The sequence below is a fragment of the Meleagris gallopavo genome, chromosome 7 (assembly GCF_905368555.1).
Source record: "Meleagris gallopavo chromosome 7, MGAL_WU_HG_1.1, whole genome shotgun sequence".
Taxonomy (NCBI): Eukaryota; Metazoa; Chordata; class Aves; order Galliformes; family Phasianidae; genus Meleagris; species Meleagris gallopavo.
Genome location: NC_139410.1, coordinates 16667631 through 16692917, shown reverse-complemented (window position 1 = coordinate 16692917; position 25287 = coordinate 16667631). Strand labels below are relative to the sequence as shown.

At 38.7% G+C, this 25287-nt stretch overlaps 1 long non-coding RNA gene across 4 annotated transcripts; it reads right to left on the bottom strand.

Annotated features, from left to right (window-relative positions):
- Positions 1 to 2012: 2012 nt before the first annotated feature.
- LOC104911742 (uncharacterized) lies at positions 2013 to 21908 on the bottom strand. 4 transcript variants are annotated; one of them, XR_014884346.1, is made up of 6 exons: positions 21720 to 21908; positions 17806 to 17948; positions 16099 to 16319; positions 15437 to 15569; positions 15160 to 15245; positions 2013 to 2718 (listed from the first exon to the last, which is right to left on the bottom strand). It is a non-coding gene; the product is annotated as an uncharacterized LOC104911742 (long non-coding RNA). The 4 variants fall into 4 exon arrangements; XR_014884343.1 differs by lacking the exon at positions 16099 to 16319 and having other exon boundaries at positions 2022 to 2718; XR_014884345.1 differs by lacking the exons at positions 2013 to 2718; positions 16099 to 16319 and adding an exon at positions 11222 to 13384 and having other exon boundaries at positions 14282 to 15245.
- Positions 21909 to 25287: the final 3379 nt, after the last annotated feature.

Here is a 25287-nt window from a genome sequence, read left to right as displayed (position 1 = left end):
ATTAAGTCTCATTCAAGGAGATATTAACAATTATCATTTAACTGTGACAAAATGGTGTCACAGAGGGAACGTACACCTGACATTCTTCTGGTCTCTTGCAAGCCTAACTCCTAACATGTTACCTTCTGCCCTATGGATCCTGTAACAATAATATCTTAAGAAAAAGCAAAAATTATCTTAAAAATAATGTAAAATGAAAGATGAGCTGCCAAAACTGAGTAAAATGTTTCTGTGATATTTCAAGATTGATTGCCAATCAGATATATAATCTTAGGAATGAAATGAGGTGGTCTGAGAAAGTAAGCACAGAAAATTCTTGTGTTTCTTTTATAATGCAGAAATCCTTGGTGGGTTGTTAAGATCATTTGCATTTGGAATTTTATACCCACAATCAAATGCAGAAAATAAATTACAGATGTGATTCACTGGAATTTGCTCTTGCAAAGTGCTAAGCACTGGCTTTAAGATAAAAGGCAGGGGTTGATAATACCCAGCTCCTTGGAATACTGAAGATGAAGAGACAAATGATGGCATTGGCAATGGATGAGATCTGAGCACACAATCACGGTATTGCTGGCAAAGTCATAGTATTTGACACTATATTTATGCTAGGCTTATGGAATCTGTGAAAGGATAAACTGTGAAACTACCAAACACAATATGAAGTCTGCCAGGAAAAGCTAGTCTTCAAAAATCTTGTATTAAATTTGAGCCAGCAGCATGAGTAGTACTGGTACAGATCACTGTGTATACAACATTGGAATGTTTTTGACTCAGAATCGTATGCCACAAAACCATGTTTAATGTCTTGTAGTACCATGATTTATACTGTCTGAATACAGAAAGAAAGGCACACTTACTCACAGGGAAACACACTTCACTATTGTCTGCAGCAGAAACCTCCCATAGCTAAAGAATAAAGTTCGAGGGCAGAAACTGTTTAACTTTGGGGCTTTGCCAGTGATACAATGAGGTTTACACATGCAAATTTACAGAGTACTCTACAAAAAACAAACAAACAAACAAAAACCACAAACAGAAGTATTTGGAAGAACAAACAGAAAAGATGTACTTAACAGCTTTAATAATATCATTCTTCAGCTTTGCTCTTTTGAATTTCTTATCTTCATCCCAAGCTGAGTTTGACAGATTTGGTTTGTACCAGATAGCTCTTGGTGTCATGCGACTATAGTGATTTCATTCTGCTAGTATGTGATGCTTACTTCATTAACAGTCATACATGCCAAGGCAGCGAAGTGTTGATGGTCCTGAGGCTAAAAGCAAATTCACAGGAAATGTTACTTTTACTCATACACAAGCTTACTTTATCAAGGAGATAGTTTGGCAGGCAAACATTAAAAAAAGTTACCTGTTCCAATAATTTTATATTACATTCAGAACTGGGGACAATTCACTGTTTGCCTTGATTCTGTGCTGGTGGAAGAAGGAGGAACAGAGAGAGGACGAAGAGATGGCCAAAGGAGACTTCCTCTCCTTCAATCAATCCACAGGAAAAGTCAATAACAATTGCAGTGCTCTCAGCCAGCCCATTTCGCACCCATGGGACACAATACTACCATCAAAGGCAAAGAGCATTGACAGAGATGGGCTCAGTTCACTGAAACAGCAGCATCCAAGTGGCTCTAACAGTGCTCCAAACTGAGGAGGAATCCCAACTCTGTGAATCTCTTGAGACAGTATTTGCACCCTATCTCTTGTTCTGGGTTGCTTGCATTGTGAACTGTTTCGTTGTAGGAGAAGGTAAAACTGCTGCTAGGGTTATCTTTGATCTGCACAAAAACAGAATCACAAAGAGGCACTGGAAATCAGATTACACACAACAGTGTCTGTGGGTACCCATCTAGGCACACAGTTAATGTAATACTGCAGAAAGCTGATTTATTGCCAACATCTTGTTCCAGGAGTTTGCAGCCCCGCATAGTACTTTGAATGCCTCATTATACAGAATCCACACCTCTGGACTCTTTCTTTTCTAGGTAGTGTCATTTTGAAGTAATACATTATCAGTTTCCATAGTCCAGTGATGCATTACCGGAATACATCAAAAAACAGCTGGCTCAGTCTCTCAATCCTTGGCGTCCAGCAACAGCTGACTGTGATGATGTATTACATGAACTCTTCAGTCTATCATTGTAATAGATCAAAACAAGGTACTGGTCTGAAGGTGTATTACTCAAAGGAAGGCAAAACTGAGTGAACCTGTCCAGGAGTGGGATACTGGTTTAATTATGGAACAGAAGTTACAGTACACTGCTCAGAGAAGGTTTGTTAGCTTCAAAATTTTGGTGCGCTGGTAAAATACAATTTACATTCATATAGATGATATTGCAGGAGAAGGTCATATGGTTTCTCAGTTTGGAGACAAATACTTAAACAGCCACTTCTGTCAAAATGCTGCAATGTGTTGTGCAATAGAGAGATTGTATGTGTTATGTTTGGTGATATTTGAGTTCCATTGATAGACATATGCACCAGATCTCTTCCTCCCTCCCCCATTTCTTTATGGAAAAAAAAAAAAAAAGTCAGACAAGAACCTGAGTAGTAGTGTTGTAAGTGAAAGAGCATGCTACTACCAGTGAGTTCTCATTGCTGCTTCTTTCAGAGGAACTCTCAGCAGGCTGCAGGTGATGCTGTGAGTCTGAAGAAAAGCATCAGTACAGAAGAGGACCTGAATCACTGATGGGGAAACAGCTGGAGCTGGAAAAAAGAATTAGAAAAGGAGACAATCTTCAGCAAATAAATATAATATCTGGTGTAATTAAAGAATTCTTAAGAGCTAAATTTACTGCAGCTATTTACACTATGTTTCATGACATTGAATGACCAAAAGCTTCCCATTGACCAGAACTGCAGACTTGCCACAGGGAGCATCTTGGTCTGTTTAACTGATGTGAAGCTCTTTCCTCCTCAGATCATAAGGAGTGCAATATATAGAGTGCCTACTTTTAAACAGGCCTTCCATTCTGTTCAAAAGACAAGAAATACTCTCAGAAGACTCTCTGGAGATAGCATGAGGTGCATTTTCCACCTGCAAGCTCAGTGACGACAGGTAGAGTGTGATATGAACCACAACTAGTTAGAACTAAGGCAGCAAAAAACTCACTTGCCTCTAATGCCAGAAACCTTATTTCCCTGTACTGTTTCGAACACTTCACTGCCTCACCATTGTTTTGATCATCTCATATTCCAGCTTCTTTTTAATGAGGCTCAGGATAGCTCTTTCAGAGTATGCCACCAACTTCCCACTCTATTGTTTTCTCTATATCCCTGTAATATTAACCTCCATGATCCCTTCTTTCTCCCACCTGTCATGCTGCTATGCTTTTACACTTCCATCAATGTTCCTAGAATGAACAACTTCCTGACAATAATTACTGTAACTTTACTTCAGTTCCTCCCCATCCTGTCGCCCTACCTACATGAAGTAAACTTTGTTCAATGCAGACAAACATATGCAAAAACTGGAGCATAACACGATGTTACTTTAATCTGTGCATTTTCTCCTTTTTTTCTGCAATAATTCATTGTCCTCTAGGAGTTGCTGAAATTTTTTTTGAGTTATAGTGCTTGAATTTACTTTATTTGCAGAAAAACATACATTAATTTTATGGTTGTTCAAGAACTGTTGATCACGGCCTGAACCTCTGATTGACCACCTGAGGTGAGCAATGAGTCAGCTGCAGGAGCACAGGTGAATTGCTTTCACCTGTGCTATCAGAAGGGGTGGAGCCTGGCTGCACCTCTCCTAGATCCCATTTAAGTGCTGATTTCCCCTGAGGAAAGATTTCTTTCTGGAGATTGCTCCTAATGGAGTTTATTGCAAGCCTACAACATAGGTGAGTATTTTTCATTTGTTATCTTTCTACTGCAATAATCCTACTTAGCCTAATCTCTGTACACCTATTGATTGTACAATGGTGAATTGGAGAACTTGAAAATGCATTTTTTCTGCTATGCGTTTCTGTCCAGTAGAAGCAGGTAGTATCTGAGAACACAAGCTGATCTGAAATGGGGATAACGGGCAGCAGTTGATTTAGATAATATAGCACATTATAAGCACCGTGAATCAAAGCCATATCTGAGAACAGGCACTTTACCAGTGTGTAACATTCATTAGAACAATTTTAGCTCTGTGATATTTACAGGAAGGTCTAAATAAAAGAGACAGTTCACGATGATAAGCATGACAAGAGGTCCTGTATAAAACATGCAGAAAGAACAGAATGGGCTAATACAGGGATCTTACGCTCACTTTTGTAAGCCTTGAAAATGGTTCAGTGTGTTACAGATTTAGTTGTGAATGCAGATGATGTATCCTCCACTGCAATATCTCACCATATTGGTATTGTAGAAGGATATGAGTGAGGATTAAGGACAATAAAGATACGGGATGACACATGCAAACACTCATTACAAAATAGCGGGATGGAGAAGAATTGATTGAAGGATGACATCCCACAAAGATGCCTTGGTTGAGATGACTGGTGAGAAAGCTGCTGAGATAAGGAGTGTCTTGGTGAAAGGAGCTTCTTTCACCAGTTTGCCTGTTCTTAGATTATCCAAGTCCTGTGGAACTCACTTTTTTTTTTAGTACAAGGAGAAAGAGCAGTTCCTTAGCAGCATAGCTGCCTGGGGGTGTGTAACCACTTTGTCACATGACACGGGAACAACAGTGACCTCCTCTGTTCCTCACACTGATACAGCAACTCTGTCTGTCCCAGTGGAGAAGAACTTGGATTTTGCCACAGGAATGCAAGTATGCTGTAAGAGTCAGACATACTGTACCATTAGCCATTTCCTTGTGTTACCCTCCTGGTAGTAAAAGAAAACAGACAGCAAGAGTAGTGTACTGTTTAAACGCATTGTTCAAGGAAAATCAGCAGATAAAGAACTTAAATTCTGGGTGCACTTACGGTATGTATATGTTCTCCTTACAAAGAAGCCAAATTATTTCTGTGGTTTTCATTGATACTAGAAAGAGTATTTGTAGATAGGCCCATAGTCATATACAGAGAAAAGAGTTGAAACCACTGAACTGGCGAAGGGGATCTCTGGCTACATAGCACACCTAGGAAACAGCCTAGGCCTAAAAGATGCTCTCCCTTCCGTGACTGACTCTACCCTGGGTCCACCCCTTCTGGTCACCTGGCCAAGCACCCCCCTTTATCTGTGCTCAATCACACAGATGCAAATTCCAGACAAAAATGAACAAATCAAGGCCGACTACCTTGAATGTCTTCTTTCCTCTAGCTCAGAGCAATAAACCCTTCAGAGAAGGTCACTTTTTTTTTTTTTCTTTAACCTAACCCACAAATCAGTTAGTATGGCACTTGATTCTGATACTCCCTGGAATATCAGTGCTCCATTGTTATTTAGTATTTGGACAGCTGAGCTTTTATACTATTCTGTTTCTATAAAAATCATTTCTTCATTGACTATACTGATTCTTTTCCTTCTCATTTCTAAATTATAAATCAACTTAAGCTCATCAGGGATATTATTAGTAGCTTATTGTTACCTTTCTCAGTGTATTTTGAATACCAGCATTCCCCAGCCACAAGGGATAGCATATTAAGTGCTATTCAGACATTTGAACATAATATACTCCCTTTCTAATGCTTCCGTTGTATTACTAGTATGATAATTATTACAGCAAATGATAAAATACTGCAAAATTGTTTTCGCCCCCCTTAATAACATAAATGAAAGGAGCAATTAATTTCCTACAATAAAAACAGGCAATACAATAACGTACAAATGTGGAGTTTCTTCATTATTGCATCAAATTGCAAAACGGAAACATATAATTTCAAAAGGCTCATAAGCAAAAATGGAAACACAGCTGATGTTGCGTCAGCATATAGTACGAAACTGTGAAGCTTGCACAGCTCACAGCTAGTCTCCTCTAAATGAAAATGCATAATGCAAAGATCTTTTTCCTTAGACCTTAGCTCCAGAATTCTAGGTATTTTTCCAGATTGTTACTTTACTTTTATACATCCATCCAATACTATAAACCTATAGCATCACCGCTTATTTTGAAGCCCTGCTATCATGCACAGCAAAGCTACAGCTTTATCAATGCATCTGGTGACAGACAGCAATAGTGTTTCCAAATGGAATCAAAGTACTTCTGCACTGATACACATCCCGGTACACCCCACGTATTTGCCAGATGTGTTTTAAGCATTCTTTAGTTCACTGCTATTTTGGTTGGTTTGGTTTTACGTTGTTGAGAAAAGGCAACACATTTTCTTTGACATCTCATACAATTTTACATGTATTCAGGGCACATTCCCTGCTTTGCATGGAAAATGTATTTGCACAGTTGTCAGAATGATGGACAGGGGGAGAATGATAAGAAGGAGCACTGATCTTTGCTTGTTATTACATACAATAGCCCAGTAGGAATCATGATGTGTTGGTGAGACAAACTGTGTCCCATTCTGGAACATATTAAGTTTGTCTCCAGGACACACATGACTTCACTAGGGTGTCTAACCTCATTCATAATAGATGCTAATCTTTTCAGGGCTGACTGATGACAGCACTTCCTGCCCTTCACGGAATTAGAGCTGGGTTTTATCAAAGGACTCAAACTGCCTGCTAATTAGACTAATTCCCTTCATCATGAATTATTTATTTCCATTGGTAACCGATCACTGTGACATTAATGGGTTCTGCTCAACTTAGTTTCATACTAATATACACTATAAGTTAAATGTTTAAAAACTCCTGATACTTCACTTCAGGTCAAGTGTGTCTTCATATAACTCTTGGTGTTTTCAGCAAAGTTTTAACAATTAAAGACTGTTGGAATAAAGTGCTCACTGCTAAGGAAGAAAAAAAAGAATAATTTTTAAATTCTAAAATAAAAATGCTTTACTCACCTTCTCCCCAAAATTAGAGCTAATACATAGAAATAAATTTGAGATTAATAAGAAGAACCTTCTACTGAACTGATGACGGAGCTTCAGTGCAATTCAAAGAATCAAATATAACCTTAGCCAAAGGGTTGTGCCTCACACTGTGCAAGAAGTTTGTAGAAGATTGTAGTATTAAGACTAAATCCTAAACGTAGGTAGCAAGTATCAAATATGCAAATACAAAATAAAGAACACCTGGACAGAAAGCATCACTGTGTACCAGAATCAGATGGAGCATGCCAAAGGTAGAGAAGGGGCTGTAATGGGAAAAACAAAAGGCAATCATTGTGGAACGTCCTAGCAGCAGGATCTGAGCAGGACACCAGAGGTCATCTATGCAATACCTAGAAGCATGAAAACTGATGGTTTTTGGTATCACTCTTCAGAAGCTGTATTGACTACTGCTTTTTTACTGCACTCCATAAGAGTGCAACAAAAACTTAAAGCAATTTAGAAAACATGATCAATGGGGAAAAATTGAAAACACTGCTTAAAAAAGAGATGAGAGTATGATGAAATCTGCATTTACACAGAAAGGTGCTGTGGTTAGACTAGGGATCTGTTTTCTCCATGTCCGTCACAAGCAGAACAAGAGCTAATCATTTCAGACTGAAGTCAAGAAGATTTTGCTGAGAAATTGAGATAAGTCTTCCTACCTGTGAGGACAAAGAATCAACTTAAACAAGCAGATGGTTGTTGGGATTTTGGCCTAGGAAGGCAGGTCATTGTCAGGGAAGGTTTAGGTGTATGTGAAATCACCTCTGTCACAAAAAAAAAAAAAAAAACCATTTTAGAAGTCACAAAGAAACAACAGCTCAGTTACACTTTCAATTTTTGTTGTTGTTTGTTTCTAAAGAAAAAAAACTCTAAAATGTAATCATGTGAATATTTCTCAGTGCCTATTTCAGGAGCATTTTATACAGGACAACAATCTTTATAACTTAACTGCTGGCCTTTTCCACTATCATCACATTCTATGAACCCACATTATGTCTTTGATGAAATAAATTCATGCAGCTTTTTTGATACAAGCACAGGATAGTACAGTTCAGCATGTACATTTTACAATGGCATTTACTATGCACCCAAACTTTTCAAAGATAAGCCTGAAGGAGACAAGATATTATTTGGTCACAGATTTCACCTTTGAATCTCCTCTCTTTCAGCAAAACGTGAAGACTTTCTGCATGCCACAAGATTGGACTCAGACTTTCATGCATACTCATGAATAAATGATGCATATTCTTACTCATTTCAGAAAATGGGTTTTATTCCAGCTTGATAATTCTGTCTGTGAAATACAAGAAAAATGCATGCAACTCAGAAGGATCAATAAGAGGCTTGTTTGTGGTATTTTTTGTAGTGATAAAGTGCGCTTAAAATAATAAACAGTGGAAGACAGCTGGACAGAATAGTCTGTATCACTTAGCCTAATGAAGTCTTGGACTACAGTATATTTGACAAATTGTCTTTCATGTGATAGCTGTAAAAGAACACTTATCTTTCTAATCCACAGTGATAACCAAAGAAGTTAGGTAAAAATGAACAGAGATGATATTCAATAAGCACATGTACATTTCTATCACAGTGTGAGATACTTTGGCTGTGAAAATAAAGGTGTTATTTTTCCACTGTTGAAATAATACAGAATCAATGAAAGGTAGCTGTGAGTCTCAATTGGAATCAAGGGGTTTCTCTTGACATTCACAAACCAAATGAGCAGAGCTCTGCTGGATTGAGATGTCATCAGAAACCCCAAGATGGCATTACAGCCTTGTTTTTCTAAGTTGTGTGGCTTTTTGCAATAAACATGTTCAACGGACTTTTTATTTTAATTAAAGGTCAGTTTATAATTTCTTGCCCTATTACCTCCTTGTCTGTTTTTACGTTATCTGCCCTGCTCCGCCTTCCTTCCACTTTTTTGCTCCTCCTCTTCCCTCCTGCCCCAAGCACCTTCTTCTTGCCTTTCTTTTCTCATCTACCTTCTCTCTTTCCCGGTTCTCTGACTCCCCAGATCAAAACATTTCTGGAATGGGTCATTCAGCTCAGTGTGTTAGCAGCACTCCCTAATGTCATTTCCACAGTACAAGCTGCTCCTCCAGCACTGCAGAGAGACCACCCTATTAAGACAAGAGCATGTCACTCGTGTACCACTCTCTTATTTGTACAGAATAAGGGACTTTAAGTAGCTCCTGATACAGCAATATAAAATAGCTTTTGTTTCAGAGCTAATAATACCTGATACTTGAACAGAGTCTTCCATTTGATGTTCTCAAATCATTTCATAGGCATTAATGAATTATGTCTCACAAGTATGCTCTGACAAACAGGCTATTCCCATTTCACAAATGGAGATAACTGAGGGAAAAAGACAGGTAATTTGTTTTTACAAAGTCTTTCAGGGCCCTGTTCTCCACTGTTGTATTTAAAGTGTTTTTATCACTGGCTTTAAGACACTACTGAGTAAATAAAATCAAAGAATACTAAGATGTTTCAAGTCTTGGTCCTCTAATAAAGAGACATCCCTTCTCTTTATATGGCAGATTACATTCTCCTTACAAGCTGGTGTACAGACACCTTTTGGGACATTTAATTTTGTAATTCTAATTCAGATTTAGTGTCAAATTGCTCTAGGATCATAAATCAAACTCATCTAATCCATCTTTTAAATTTTTATCAGCTTTTGGTGGGGGAGTGGTTCTTGAGGAGGAGCATTTTTAAAAATGTGACCTGAAAGGTATATTCTATTGTAAAAAAAAAAAAATAGATCCTGTGATCAGAATCTTTCAGATCTTTCAGCATCCTGAACACTAGCTAAGATTACAAAATAAGAGGACAGTAGGCAGAAAGCTTACAATATATATATCAAAGAATTTGCATAGATTGGTAACTAAAGTTCACGTGCATTAACAGTGCTACTCAAACTGCTCCTGAGTGGTGCTCATCAGAATTGGCTGGTATCATGAGATGTTATGAAAAGATGTCATTCATCCTCTATAAAGGACAGTTTTTCAAAGCTAATTTTAGAGGTTTCTACTTGCTTGACAAATTGATATAATAAAAATATCATGAAAACTTATTTAGATGTATTTTTATACAGAGAATTAGATGCAAAATGGCACCAAAGAGTTACCATGAAAGGTCAAAGAAAAGTAAAATAATAGGTGAGGCCATCAAGGACCATGTTTTTAAAACAGAAGTTTTCATCCTGTTCATGTGAACAAGTTAAGACAGGATAACCATGTGGGATTCTCCTTAGGGAACAGGGAGCAGAAAGTGGATCAGAAAAAATTGTTTGCTATTATAGAAAACGTGTGTAATTAAACCTGATCTTGAGTAAAGATGAAAGCTCAGATAGTTACTCCAGCTTATACAACTAAGCACAGTAGGAAAAAATGAAGAATCTTGCACAGATTTTAAGATTTTTTGTTCTGTTTTTAAAATCCTGTCACTGAAGAGTCAAGTAAGCATAGGAATTTAGGTTTGCATAGAATGCTGAGGAAGTCATGGGATATTTCTTGGGACTGAGAGAATAATTGTGTGGGATGCTAGGGCAGCGGAGCAGAACCAGACAGGATATTCTGAGAGGCAAAGGCAGAAGGAGGAAGTTAGTACTGTGGGTCTGTGAAATCACAGATGTGAAGTCAGATGTGAGCAACAAAGAGGGACAAGAAAGCAGAAAAAAATAATCAGGTTGGGCAGGAACTCATCCTGATGTGCTACTGGACAGCAAAGGAGGATCACTGAAATGAGAAAAGGGAAGCTGCACTGGGCTGGGCTTTCCTGACAGCTGAAGAGTGTAACTTGTTCCTTGATTCTTCACAGCGTTGTCACACTTTTGACACATAAATCAGCCTCATTTAGGAAGTGATGACTTGTTCACGGAAAACACCTTGAAGGCAATGCTGACCAAAGCACTCATATAATGACATAGTCTGCATCTTTCCCTAACTGTATCTAGAATAAAGTTCCCTGCAGATAGAAGGTGATATACCACAATATATAAAAATCATCCATCAAAATAAAACCTTTTTCTCTATTACCATTCCACAAGCAAGCCTTCATATGAACTCGTGCCCAACACAAACACACTCACTTATAAATATAAATAATATACACATAAATAATATAAACAGAAACAGAAAAGCACAGGAAATCTTGTGTTATTTACAATGCTTTTGCATTTTCCATCTGTCTAGAGACACATTCCCACTGAAATTCCCAGCTAATGCAACCTTCCAGACCAGCTGGAGGGAAAGCAGATATTTGATGGGAAGCATATGTGTTTTCCAACTTTTATTTTATTTTATGTTGGGAATCAATATTTGCATTTCCATTTCTTCTCACACTCACAGTTTTACCATCCAACAACCTTCTGTGCTCTTGCCACTTGCATTTTACAAAGATATGAAGACTTCTTGGTTAAGTGCTCATTTCAGTATTTGTGGACCAGTCACCACATCCTCAGTGGATATAACATAATTTGTTTAATTATTCCTTTTCCACCCTTTCATGAGGATCAAGCATAATACTGAGTTGTTCAGATCAGCATCCACGAAAAGACTATGACATTATTCTCTGATAATATGTTATTCACACTATCTAAATATTAATAGAAAATATCAATAGAAAATGGAGCTATACCAACTTCCTGTATTCCACGATGCATGTGGAAGTTAAGGATATCCAAAGTTCTCTTTTCTCCCAAGTTTGGCAGCTAGTTTATTCATCCCTTCGGGAAAACTATTCTCCTTTTGGGAGCTGAGGAGTTGGGGTTTATAGACACCTGCCTAACTGTGACATCCAGTTGCTGCTTTAGAAATAAAAGAACAGGTCTGTAATTTATTACAAGCCACCCACACGTGTAAAAGGCACCCCCGCAAATTCTGTCGGTGCTTGATTCTTTGCAAAGCCTTGTTTTGAAATCAGCCTCTCTGCTAAAATGAACAACTAGACAGTTCCCACAAAACAAGCATCATTTTAGTCCCATTACCCATTAGAACAGAGCCCGCACTTCACTGTACTTTTGGACATCATTGAAACAAGCACATTGTGCAACAGGAACAACAAAAGAGAGCTGAAATAATTAATGATGTATTCTACTGTATAGAACACTGCTAGCACAACTATGGCTTGGAAGCAGCAACAGATTTCCAGAATTGTCTCCTTATGTTCATACGAGGAACAGAATCAGAAAACTTCACAGGGAATGGTGGATGGTTACAGTGTCCATACATTAGCATAACATTTTAAGCACACCAGAAGTCCACTGAACATAACACTTACTATTTTAGCTTGATAACTTACACAGTGAATTTGAAAGTATGCACACATGGTTTTGGTGACAAGAGATCCTTTCTCCAGTAAAGTTATGTCCCTGACAGTCCCAAAGGTAAGTGAAGAATAGGCACATAATGAATACTTTGACCAAATGCCCACGGGTAAATCCAGAAAATGGAAATGAAGATCCGCCTTTCAGTTCCTAGAATTTTCCAATTCCAGGAAGCTAAAAGCAGGAGATACCTGCTTTGTTTAATAATGTCCAATTATACACCTACTACTACTTCTGGAGTTACTGGCCTGCAAGAATTATTCTTTCAGCATAAGGGAGCAAACAAAAAAATACCTAAACAGTAAAACTTTGTTATTTATGCATGAGAAGACTTTTGAACCACTCAGTGAGTCATTTTATGGAGCAATTAGCTTTCCTTTTTATGGAGGTATTTTTAATTCGTCTGCCACCTTTTTAATAGTCCTCTGCATAAATGGGTAAAATAATTTCTCATTCCCCCAGAAACAACAGCTGCATTGTGAACTCCTGAATTGGCATGTCTCTGGAATATATTATAATAATTCAGAAACTGCTGCCATTTCTGTCAAGCTTTCATTCATACGAAGGTTGCTTCAAACATCCCACCCTCCTCCCCCTTTCATTGCTACTGCTGATCTCAGATTGTCCAGCCACTTCCCCTGCTCTCCCAACTCCCTCTCCCGCCTCCAGTCTCAGCCCCCTCTCTCTTAAGCTCTTGACACAAATCTCCTTCCCTTGCCCCTCCCTCAGTCTGGCTCTCTGTAGCCCTCTCAGTCGAATTAGACACAAATGACTTGTCTTGACTTTCAAAGCCCTTTGTGGCCTATCCGCTCACCACTGACCCTCTCGTTCAATATCAAAAGGTCAGCTCTTGCTCCCAATTAGTCTATGAGCCAAGGTACCTTCCTCTGACTGCAATCCTTTCAAACAAGCCCAGTTACACTTTCCTCTGTTGCCCCTCACACTTGGGGAAGGAATTGTCTATTGGTATCTGCAAAGCTTTCACGTTCTTCCTTTTCAAATTCCCCCTCAGAACTTCCCTTTCCTTCAGAAGCCGCAGCAAGGGCCAGGCTATTTGCAGCACCTCAATGGGGGAGTTCTGACTCGTAACTGGAGCTTCTAGGCCCTGCAAAGATTAAAAAAAAAAGATAATGAACAAGAAGCAATAATAAGGACCCTTGGTTTCTAGGGCCCAGACTTGGCCACTGCAATTCTCAGTTCAACTGAAAAATGGTACTGAATGCAAAACCCTGGTATGCAACCTACAACTTCCGGGCAGGCTTTTCAGGTTTTAGACAGAGCTGTGAAGACTGGCAAAACTATACACAGCTCATGTGGTTCTAACGTAGCTGAAGATGGGTAGAGTTTCACAGATTTGGCAAAAATCTGTGTTTTGATCAGCCATGCTCCAACTACTAGAAATTTTTAAAAGAGTATTAGGTAAGCAGTCACAAGAGTACTTTAGCTTGAGCAAATTCATGCTCCTTGCCTCGGCGTTTCTGTTGAAAATAGCTGAAATGTTTTGATGACAGTTTTCCCAAAATTTCAGGCTGAGTTAAAGATGTAGGGAAAATTCATTTGGATAAAGGTTATAAGTAAGTGAAATTCTATTAAGTATTTGAAATTCATTCATATTAATAACTAAAGACAGGGCCATTCAATAGGAAGTTTAAGGCAAACTGATAGATGATGCTCCAAGCTCCATTATTACAAATATAGTGGTTTATTATAAAGATAATTGTAGGTTGTTCAAGTGGAGGATGGAAATGTGTGTGGGAAGTAGTAGAATGGAGGTAGCCAAGTGAGTAGAGTGCAGGTGAATAGCTGAATGGCTTAACTGTTATTTTCTTTCTCTTTTTTTTTTTTTTTTTTTTTTTTTTTTTTTCCCTTTCTCTCCAGTGATTAACATTAATATGCAGAAAAACACAGGGGCCTAATACTAAGAACTTTTTTGAGCAGGGACGTAATGGGTACATACCCACATGAAATACAGAAACACTATGTATTGGATTATGTAACTTACTTTAAAGTAATAGCTTGTTGACAGAAAGGTCCTGCTGGGTTTCATAACCTGAAAAAGTAGCTTTCACGAAACAAATTATTCTGCGAGAAATTAGTAACAATGCCATTTGCTTCATACCTCTGACACAATATTTAGTTCTGTCATTTAAATACAATTACTCTATTTTTACAATGCTAGTGCTCTTGATAAATGCATATTTCAAGGAAGAAGTAAATTCTCCTACAGTAATAAAATGACTATTTATAAAAAAAGAATTAAGAAAGCTGACACTTCTTCCACATTCTAGACGGCAAAAAAGTTGCCATTATTATGGTAGCTTAGTTACAGAAATGGTTCAAAGTTTTTGTGGTCTGGTATTTTTAATACTCCAGTGTAATCTACTCCAGTCATCCTTGACAGAGAATAAAAATGGGTTTTCAAGGATCACAGCTTTCAAGCTGTGTGGAAATGCACATTTCTTGTCTTGAGAGTAATCACACAGACTGAAAAACACAATGATATTTTGAGTGATATTTATAAACTGAATCTAGGACAAAGTGCATGTTTCTGCCAAAAAACAGTTTTTCATGGTTAAATTCACTGCATATCCAGAAATCCCGTAGTGCTAGCAAAATTGCCATCTTTAGCGGGCATTTCATCCCTGAGTCAACAACTGCTTCCTTTTGCACTGAATGAAGCCATCACTTCAAAACAAGCCCTTTTCCTGTGAATAACTTGCAAAACACTTTCCCTTGAAAAAAAAAAACAAACACCAAAGAAAATCTAACCAAACAAAAAACCCTTAGCACCTGGTTCACAAGCAGTATGTCAATCTAAATATTTTTAAACAGTTTTAGGAAGTGAAGGCTTTTGCCTCTACAGTTTGTATATGTTCTTACCTGAAATGCTGGATTTCAAAGTTAGCCAGAATTCAATTCGGCGCCATGGTCTTGACTTCTGAGTTCAAACAATCGTTCCCAATAGACTGGAAGAGAGAATCTGAGTTTGAGATATCTTAGTAAACTACACGCTCTGGTATCATTGGTTCACGGCGCTTGTTTTGTTTGCAGAGGGCAAAGGCCTGTTGAGACCCTGAGGTAGCATAAGATTCTCCAGCAGCAGCAAGAGACCCACGACCTCTTTTCCCTCCTCATGTGGTTCTCCTTTGTATACTACCTTCTCTGCTTCTTCCTTGAGCTCACGAGGACTCAGCTGGTATCATCCAAACAGGGTGGTTTATTTAGTTTGTTACAGTGTTGGGATACAACGTGGGTCCTATTGCTGAGAAATGAGGAAATCTTGCTGTTATCTGAGAGGAAAAGAAAGAAAAAATTAAATAAACACAAAGGAAAGGGAAAACAAGAAAAGAAAAAGCTAAAATTTTCAAATAATCCATTGATTCTAGGAATTAAGACGTTAAGAACCTAGATGACAAATATCACAAATTTCAGTGTCACAAAGTCTAATTAAGCTGGAAGTACTGACCACCTTGATTCATCTGGGTACGTTCGCAGGACAATAGGTGGGTCATGTTATAGCCATGCTGGGCACATCAAATTTTTCCTTACTCTCTACTCTTCAGATGAAGCAGAAATAAAATTGAACCAATGAGAAATTCTGTTTACCCAGGAATATGATTCACAAATTGTTTTGCATTGATCCACATTATATTTAGCAACATTCAAATTATTCCTCTTTTGGTGGAAGTTGTTAATGTGTACATTTTTAGCAGATAGTCTAAAAGAATTCAAAGTAATTAAAGAAAAAAAAAAGGAGGGAGGAAAGAAAATCACTTAATACATGAAAGAAGTAACACAAGCTTAATTAAGTAACTCTACCCTCTCTATGCTGAAGATCTCCAAGGCTCCCAGATGTCACACATGAATCATTCAATGGCTGTGTAGCTCACCAGGACCAGACACAAAATGATCCAACCAGGAGAGACTTTTGGCTGCCTTTTGTTGTTGGTTTTTGTTTTTTTTTTGCTTATGGTAGATATTTTTTCCGCTAACATAAGACAGTCAATTCAGGAATTTATCTTCATTTCACATAACTTTATCTGAATGAAAAATACACTCTCTTAGTCAAAATATTAAATTGTTCAGGATTCTATTTTCAAATAAAAATTAATTGTATTTAACAGCTTTAAATCAACAAATATTAGTATTTCGTTTTACTAAACATTTTCTTCAACTTGAAAATTTTCTGAATTACACAAGAAAATACATATGTAAAAGCATGTATATATTTATGTATCTATCTATATACAAAAACTTACGCCCTGGTCAAAAAAGTCCTGAATAATAAGTCCTTTCTAAACACTATTTAGGAATTTTTAAAAAGTAAGTCTTGAAAAAAAAGTGTCAGGAGATGTTGCTGTCTAAAGGGAATGTTAAGACGCCATACCGACAACATCCTTTTAAAATCTAGATAACTTCAGCAGGTCTTACAGAATCTGACACCAATGTGCATTCTTAGCTCAATTATTTTAAATCTAAATTCAGTCATATTTATAACATCCAGATAGTCTATTTTGTGTTCACTGTATGATGCTGGTGCGATTTTATCCATCTGAGTCATAAACACTTTAGGACCCTGGTATATGGACCAATCCATGATGCATCCAAGCGTGTATGTACACAGCTGGGTACACATATACACATTGTGAAGCATACAGCAAAAGAGCAGAGATAGGCAACTCTAAAAAATAATGCAAGTTAAATAGATTTAAAATTAAAACAAAACAAAAACCAACACATTTCAAAAGGCAGTCCAAGAAGATATTTTAGAGACTAATCCTGGAAGTGATATGGTGGGTTGGTGTTTATTTAAAATTACATTTTTCTAGTTTGTCATTTTCATCCTATTCTACAACCTCCTCCTAGTTACCAGCCAGTGCATAGGCAGTTCCAGCAGCCTCCCTGCTAGAAGCTGAATGCTGTTGCACTCAGATTTAGCATCATCTGATCAGTGCTCACTTGCTTAAACAATGAAAATTGCTTGTTATTTCTCCTTTACAGTCAAAATGGCACTGTATGTTGGCTCTAACTTTGAACACAAGCACATATATTCTATCCTGCATTTTATTATGAATAACATGACTCTGCCTATATGACAGGGAACAGATCTGCTTTTATTTTTTTTCTTCTTCAGAGTAAAAGGGGGAATCATGAGGCTTTCTATAGGATTATGAAAAATTCCCCTGAAGATCTCTCTCATCTCTGACCCTGCATGAGTCACTTTGGAGCACCAGAAAACAAGCTTCAAGACTAGACTTATATTCTTTGGGAGGTAAATACCTTATTTTCTCACTTAGGTATCTCCTTTAAGTACTTAAATGCTCAGTCACATGAAACTAACCTGTTGGAAAGAGCTGGATCACACTTAAAACTAGGTCAAGTACAGATTACAGAAAAGTAGAAGTGAATCAAACGACACACAGCTGGTGAAGTATTGTGGATCTCTACAAGAGGTCAGCACTCAAAATGTCTCAGTTTTTGTTTTTGCTATTTTAGAAAATCTAAATGAATAACCAAAGAACCTACCAGGGCTTTCTTTAACTATTTGGAAACAGACATGGTTCTTGAATGCTGTCAGAAGAACTCCATATGAAACCCAGTGCTTGGAGATTTTGATGGTAGACAGAACAGCAAGGAAGATTACAGAGTTATCCAAAGATATACATCACCTGAAATAAGGGAAAATAGCAGTTATTGATCAGTTCTCTGGAGAAAGGTTGAAAGAGAGTGGGAAGGTCAAAACAGATGTTTCACTGGATCGTGGAAAGGAATTAAGATCAAATGACAAAGGCAGTACAACAAAAGCTTAATATGCTTGGCACAGAATCCATATTGTAGCACAGCTGAAGGGAAATTTCGTAACATGCACATACATGCTAATATGCCATGAAAATATATGTCAAAAAGAAGAGGCATAGGAATGATAAAATATGATTTGAAACAAGGGAAAATAGGGATAATGCAACACATGTAGTATACAAACCAGTTATATCTGGAACCTGCTTGTTGGAGATCTCTGATTTCTATCAGTTACTGAATAGAAAACAAAATGACAGAGAAAAATATCTCTGACTGTAACACAATCTACTGTGTGGGTCCTACTGCTGTAAATGAGTATTATCCAATTCAAGTGGAAAAAAAAGCACCATGATGTTACAACTCAGAGAAGTAATTTCAAAGAAAACATCTAATCATAAAGCAGATTGATTAAAAATACTTGAAAAAATGGCTTAAACCAAGTTGGAAATCTTCAGGAAGTACTTTGCAAAATTACAAAGTATTGGGTTATGCTTAAAACCACATGAAATAAGCTGTGCTTATGTTGTTCTTTAATTAAGCAGTATTTTAAAGAACATGTTACTCAAAAGTCAAGTCCGAAAAATTTAATATGGTATTATTTCTAGAAAAATGTAGGAAATTCAGTGCTTGCAACATTAACTAATCTGAATTTTATTTCCTCCTATCATTAAAGGAAAATGAACCATGAAGAATCCCATTTACTTTCATGACTAATGACATTACAAACATCAAGTTTGGTTAAGTCATCTGTATCCTCACTTAAACCAACAATGTAGGTGAAAAAGCCTTTGGCAGAGATTCTAGGTTATTCTATATGTGAAATTACTATTTTACAACTGACACCTACTGGGAGAATTGTAACAAATATGTCAAGCGTTTTCCATTGAACACTCTCTTCAGCATCGTCTCATTGTGACTCTCACCATGATTCTAATTCACAAAATAAATCTGGTTGATGAAAATAGAGCCAACTAAAACCAAGCTAACATTCCTTTTGCTCAGTTTCCTCCTCCAGTCCAGGAAAAAATAGTGCTGGGTATGTTTTCTCCATCCTGAAAGCCCAGGAAAAGACATGTGTTTGCACAAACACCATGCCAAAAGAGTTTTTGTAACAAAGTAATGAGAGACTGCATATGCTTTCTGGTCTGTTCCCCCACTCCAAGCTTTTCATGTTCCTTCAAATCGCCTTTATGTTCCACTTCAGTACATTTATACTAAAAAAGTTAGAATGAGTCCCATCTCTTCTCATTTTCTCCTTTAAAGTGTGTGTTTCTGCCATCACTATGGTCAGAGGTGGTTCAACTCTACTTCACCCCAAATGTCAAATCTCTCATCTGACAAATCTGACAAATTATAACCTACAACTTTCAGAAATACGCTAGGGAATGCATCAGCATGACTTACTCCAGCAACAATACTGGAATTACATTGGAACTCAAAGATGAAGAGGAATATAATTCAACTAATTTGCAGTCTTTGGAAAATATTAATAAAAATATGGAAAACAACATTCAACTCAAAGTAGCCTTCTGGCATAATTTATACAAACTTTAATTCACAGTGACAAGAAAAATCTAACCTCTTCTCTTGGCCTGCAGAAGGATACCTTGTTCAGGGCAGCAGAGATTTTTAGCATTATTGAGCTTACTAGGTGAACTACTGCAGAAAGTCAGTGGGAGTTACAGTGAGATTTACAGTGGGAAGCGAGTGGCTAGATGTGCTCACAAGAAGTAGCATTCTCAGACGCTCTTTTTCTTTTTAGCCCAACGTGAAGCTGCAGGAGCAACTCTTAAGTACCCTCCAAAATCAATAGGAACACGATTTTGCCATTTCAGCCATTCAAGCATTTTCTCCAGAAGCAAAAAAAGAATGAGACTTACTGGTCTGAACTGGAGTTGCCTTAATTTAGTCTTTTCCTACAGGTAATATGAAGATTAAAAAGCTGATTTTATGAGGCATCCTATAACTGAAATCTGCACATAAAAAGAGTTTATCAAAACATGGATTTTTCCTCACTGGCGAAGATAATAGATGCCAAACACTGTGTTTGATAAAATTCATTTTGGTGTATTTCTGCCTGGTGAAGATATTTTCAGTTGTAAAAGGAAAATCATATTCCCAATCCCATTTGTTGACCTTCCTCATGCTTGGCTGTTGAAAAATTCTATTAACAAAAAAATTGCCAGCTGTTCTCTCTTGAACCTGTCTGGTCAAACCCATCTAACTCAAAGTATGAAATGTTGCTCTTCATAGCAAACAAGGGGGAAATCAGAGTATGGGTTAAGTTAGATCTACTTGCAGGTGAAGCACATCCATGCCATTCTCTTGTGCTCTGTTGCTGTCACCAGAAAGCAGAGATCAGCACCTTCCCTCTGCTCCCATGAGGGGCTGTAGGCTGTCATGAGGCCTTACCTCAGCCTCCACTGCTCTGGGCTGAATAAACTCAGACACTTCAGCCCCTCCTGACACGTCTTGCCGTCTAGACACTGCTCCATCTGTGAAGATCTCCTTTGCATGCTAATAGTTTTATGTTTTTTTATGTTGTGGCACCCTCACTGCTCTCAGTGCTCCAGGTGAGAGCACACCAGGCAGAGCAGAGCAGGACAACCCCCTCCCTCGCCCGGTGCCAGTGCTGGCTCTGATGCAGCCTCAGGTGCGGTTGGCTCCTCTGGCTGCCAGGGCACACTGCTGACTCAGATGCAACTTGCTGCCAACCAGAACACCCAGATCCCTTCCCGCAGGCCTGCTGTCCAGCCCCTGCTCTCCCAGCCTGTACACAGAGCCCCAGGGCTGCCCCATCCTACAGGCAGAATCCAGCATTTGCTCATCTTCATGCACATTGTGAGCACCCTCTGATTCATCTGGACCTTGGTGCAAGGCCTCTCTGCCCTCGAGCGAGTCAACACTCCTCCCAGTTAAGCATCACCCACAAATTCACTTAATATGACTTCAAGATCTTTATTGGAGCCATTGACAAAAAACATTAAAGAGACCTGGTCCAAACACGAGGCCCTGAGGAATCCCACCAGCAGCAATTAGGGCAGCTCTTAGGCCGTAGCCTGCCCTTGCCCAACAGTGCCATGTTGTGGCAGACATCTTGGGACATTCTGAGGGTCACACCTGAGAACAGCTTTCTGATGTTACCAGCCACCTTCCTGACGACCGCCGTAAGTGCGGGGACCCCGTCAACAGAACACCAGTCGCTGACTGACCTGTGCCTTGACAGCACAGAGCTACGTTGAGGAGCAACTTACTTTGAGCCTTCCCACCCGCTGTTCCCAACCCCTGTGGAGGAGGATGGATCCTCCCCCACTGAAAAGGCGTCGGCTGATGGGAGCAGCCACCAATCCGAGCCGATGGATGTCAGTCCACCTGCAGGCGACACCATTGAGCCCATGGAGGTGGACCCACCTTCAGAGGATGAGCCAATGGAGGTGGATCCACCTCGCTCAGGGCGGAGCAGGCACCACAACATCGTGCATGTTTGGAGACGGTGCTACATCTATTGGTGTGCATGGGGCTCTCGATTTCCATCTTGGTGTTGAAATGTGACCATCCACCAGAGAGCCCCTGCACAGCAGCTGCTCCCCATCACTCTTCCTTCCCGTCCTCCCTCCTCATCCTTCCCCAAGACCTCTCACCTCTTCTTTCCCGAGCTCTGACGATATGGGAAAGACTGAGCCTGGGTCCTCTGAGCCGCTGCACCATCACAACAAGAAACCAGTGGACAGCTGTGAGCTTCCTGCAGCCTCAAGGTGAGCCCTGAGGAAGAGGGCAGCATTGGGATGGGATCCTCTGAGATGTTCCATGACAACCAGAATCCAGTGGACAGCCCTGAGCTCCAGGTGACCTCAAGAAGAGCCCTGAGGAAGAGCGCAGGACTCGGACTGCTGTTCTCTGAGCTGCTCCACTGGGACAATGGGAGGAGTTCAGTGGATCGTCCGGAGCTCCTTGTGACTTCCAAGTGAGTCCTAAGGGTGAGGGCAGGACTGGGAATGGTGTTCACTGAGCTGTGCTGGGACAAGAGGAAGGGTCCAGTCGATGGCCTCAGGCACCCTGTGGCCCTCCAAAGTCAGAGAAGCTTCAAATGCAGCTGTTCCTCTGGCGCAGCCGAGGACCTTGGTTTGCATAGAAGTTCTGACAGTCAGCGTGAAGGCTCATTCCAGTTGCTCCTTCAGGACTTTCTGGCATGACTGGACAATAAACCACCTTAAAAAGATAATTCAAAATCATAATGATAATAAAAAAAGCAAAACCAGTAGCTGCCTCTCTGTTTTTGATATATTAGTGCACGCTGGGGCTCAGCCTTTGCTCAGCATTGGGCACAAAAGGCTGAGGTGGGCTGTAGGGCAGCAGAGGTACTCCTTCCTCGCACTGCAGGGGCCACTGAGAGATGAAAGAGCAACGTCCAAGTGCTCCTTGAGCTCCAGCAGCAGCAGCTCAGGCTGGGAACCTTTTCCTAACACCCACTCTGACACATTTCCATGCCATTCCCTCGCACCCTGTCACTGTTACCAGTGAGCTTCTTCCAGCTGACTGTCAGCTGACATATGGAATGTGTGTAGACCCTTTTGAAATAGGACATTTATTTATTTATTTGTTTGTTTATTCTTTAGTCAAACAGTCATTTTTCAGTTACGCTGTATACTATCTGCCCCTACTCCCAGTTTTTACTATGACATTCTGTGATATACTATAACATTCTGTGATATACTAAAACATTCTGTGATAGACTTTAATTTCTAACTGTTCTTTGCACATTATTGCCAACCCTCTCAAAAGATTACATCAAGCATAATTGAAATATGACTTTTTTTGGTAAGAAAGATCTTACCAAAACATCAAGAAAATGAAGAAGGATTTTTCTTCACTTTTATATTTTTTATTTACTATTATAATAGTATATATACGTATATATTATATATATGTATATTTATATAGTATAAATATACTATAAGCTTTCACTTATAGTAAAAAATCTTTCCATCCCCTCATCCTCTTATCCTCTTTTTCCTCTTGAGGCTTAGTCTCACCTAGAACAGGCTCTTTCAATCTTCCTTCACTACTTCACTCAGACTGATGGTGGTACTGACTTGGAGTTACTTGCCTTGGGTTGCATAGCACTTAATTTCTTGCTTTTATCCAGAACATCACCACAGGTACCTCATTTGCTCAGTTCATCGTCTGTGAACTTCTTTTTCCAGTGATCATCACTAGCACATTTCACCTCAAATGTGAAAGTAAACAATGACCCCTGAACTAGAGAGAGCACAAAAGGGGGTGAGCATTTACAATGGTGAAAAACATCAATTCTGTTTCTTTCACAATATCTTTAACACTTACAACTGAAATGTAAAAGGTCTTGTTATCACCCACAGGCCACAGCTGGAGGCAAAACATCTCCCTCTGCAAATGATAGCCATGACTGACACTTGCCTCGGGGTCAGAAAGGCATCCAGAGATTGCTTTTGTTTTAAAATGTCCTTTCATCATTTCTTTTTTCACTCAGAAATACAAAAATACAAACTAAAACACTTCTTTGTTTCTCCTTTTGTGGAAATGTCACTTAATTTTTTTTTCATGAGCAAAATGCCATTGTGTGTATTTTAATCTATGCTTTTATTCATTTGATGACTTTTTCTTTGCAGACACAATTCTTTCCTCCCTCTCAATTGAAGTGCACTTGTGATATATTTAGGTTTTATTCATTTCTGGAATTTTTTAGATTGTCAAAATTGTGTTTGAGTTTCTCTTTCTAGTATTTTTTTTATTTTTAATTTTTGAAGGTGGTGTAGATTTGGATTGTTAGAATGGGGGAAAAGAAGGATTGAGGGAGTTGCAAATAAATAGAATGAAAAATGCTAGAAAAACAAACTAGAACTTTGAAATGTAGTTGTTTTCTGAAACAAAAATGGAAATAAAAATTTCCATATGTTTTTATGAGAAATACTTATTAAAAATAATGAAGAAAAATTACAAATTTTTATAGGGATGGCAGTATTCATCTCAAAACATGTCTGAGAGCAGTAATAACAAACACACAGCAAATCATTTTCAAAGTGTCACTGTTTGTCAGTCTCTATTTCCAGTTTGTCCCTTCTCATCTTTTCTTGATTTCCTTTCATGCATACTGTTTTTTTTTCCCTCAGAAACAGCTTTAACCTTATGCTTCTAAACTCTGAGCTTTTTAAAAACATCTCTCCGAAATACTCCATCATCTCTAATATTTCCTGTTTCTCTTTGTTTTATCCCTCCTTCTTTATCCTCGTTCTAACTCCCTAATTCCCCAAACTCAACACCCAGTCTTCACCCTAGTGTCCTCTATGTGCTCAGTAGCAAACATTGATACCCACTCCTTTAGGCTTTCTTCTTTGTCACCTGTAATCCAAATCCAAATATTTAAATCCTGGAGCTGTAGAAGGAAAAAGAGAAAAGAAAGATTTCTCTCTGTGTTTACAAGTCACTGATCTACGTCTGCTCTTTTTCTAATTCAAACCTTCTCGGACATGCTGGAGAGCAAGCAAAAAACAGAAGTGTATCACTGCTGGCAGCTGATGGTGTGACACTGTCTAGGTGCAGTGTTGCAGAAGCGCAGGCTACTCAGACATTGCATTCCCCTGCTCAGAAATAAGCGCAAAGCCACCAACAACACAGAACATAACCAAAATCATGTCAGAAGAGTTAGTTTCTCACTTTTGCTCCATTCTTGTCTAGGTGTTAAGATCCACCTTTACTACTTCCAGCTAGGGTTCCTCAGCAGTAAGTCTGAGGTAATAATATCTGATTAGCAAAGAAGTTAATTTCCAAGACCAGGGACAGATTTGTCTGAATTACTAAAGGGAACAATATGAAGCCTCTCATTTCCATGGTCAGCATGTATGGGAAAGCAGAATAAATTAGGATGTGAGGATTTTCATTTTTCATGGTTTTCTTCCCTTCAGAGGATTTTCGTTTTGTATAACGTTTTAAGCGATAAGAGAGTCAATCTTGATGTCGATCTCAGGGTAGTAACATGAGACTCATCTCAGACAGTGTCTCTAGGTACAGGACAAATAATAAGTAATGATCTTGGCAATACTCAAATTTCTAAGAGAGTTTTTGGAAATAGTATCACTAAGATTAAATGCTACTTCTAATTTTTTAATCAGTTTCTCACAGACAGCAATGCACAGGTGCCTTGACCTTAAACTTAGGTAATTATTATAATTA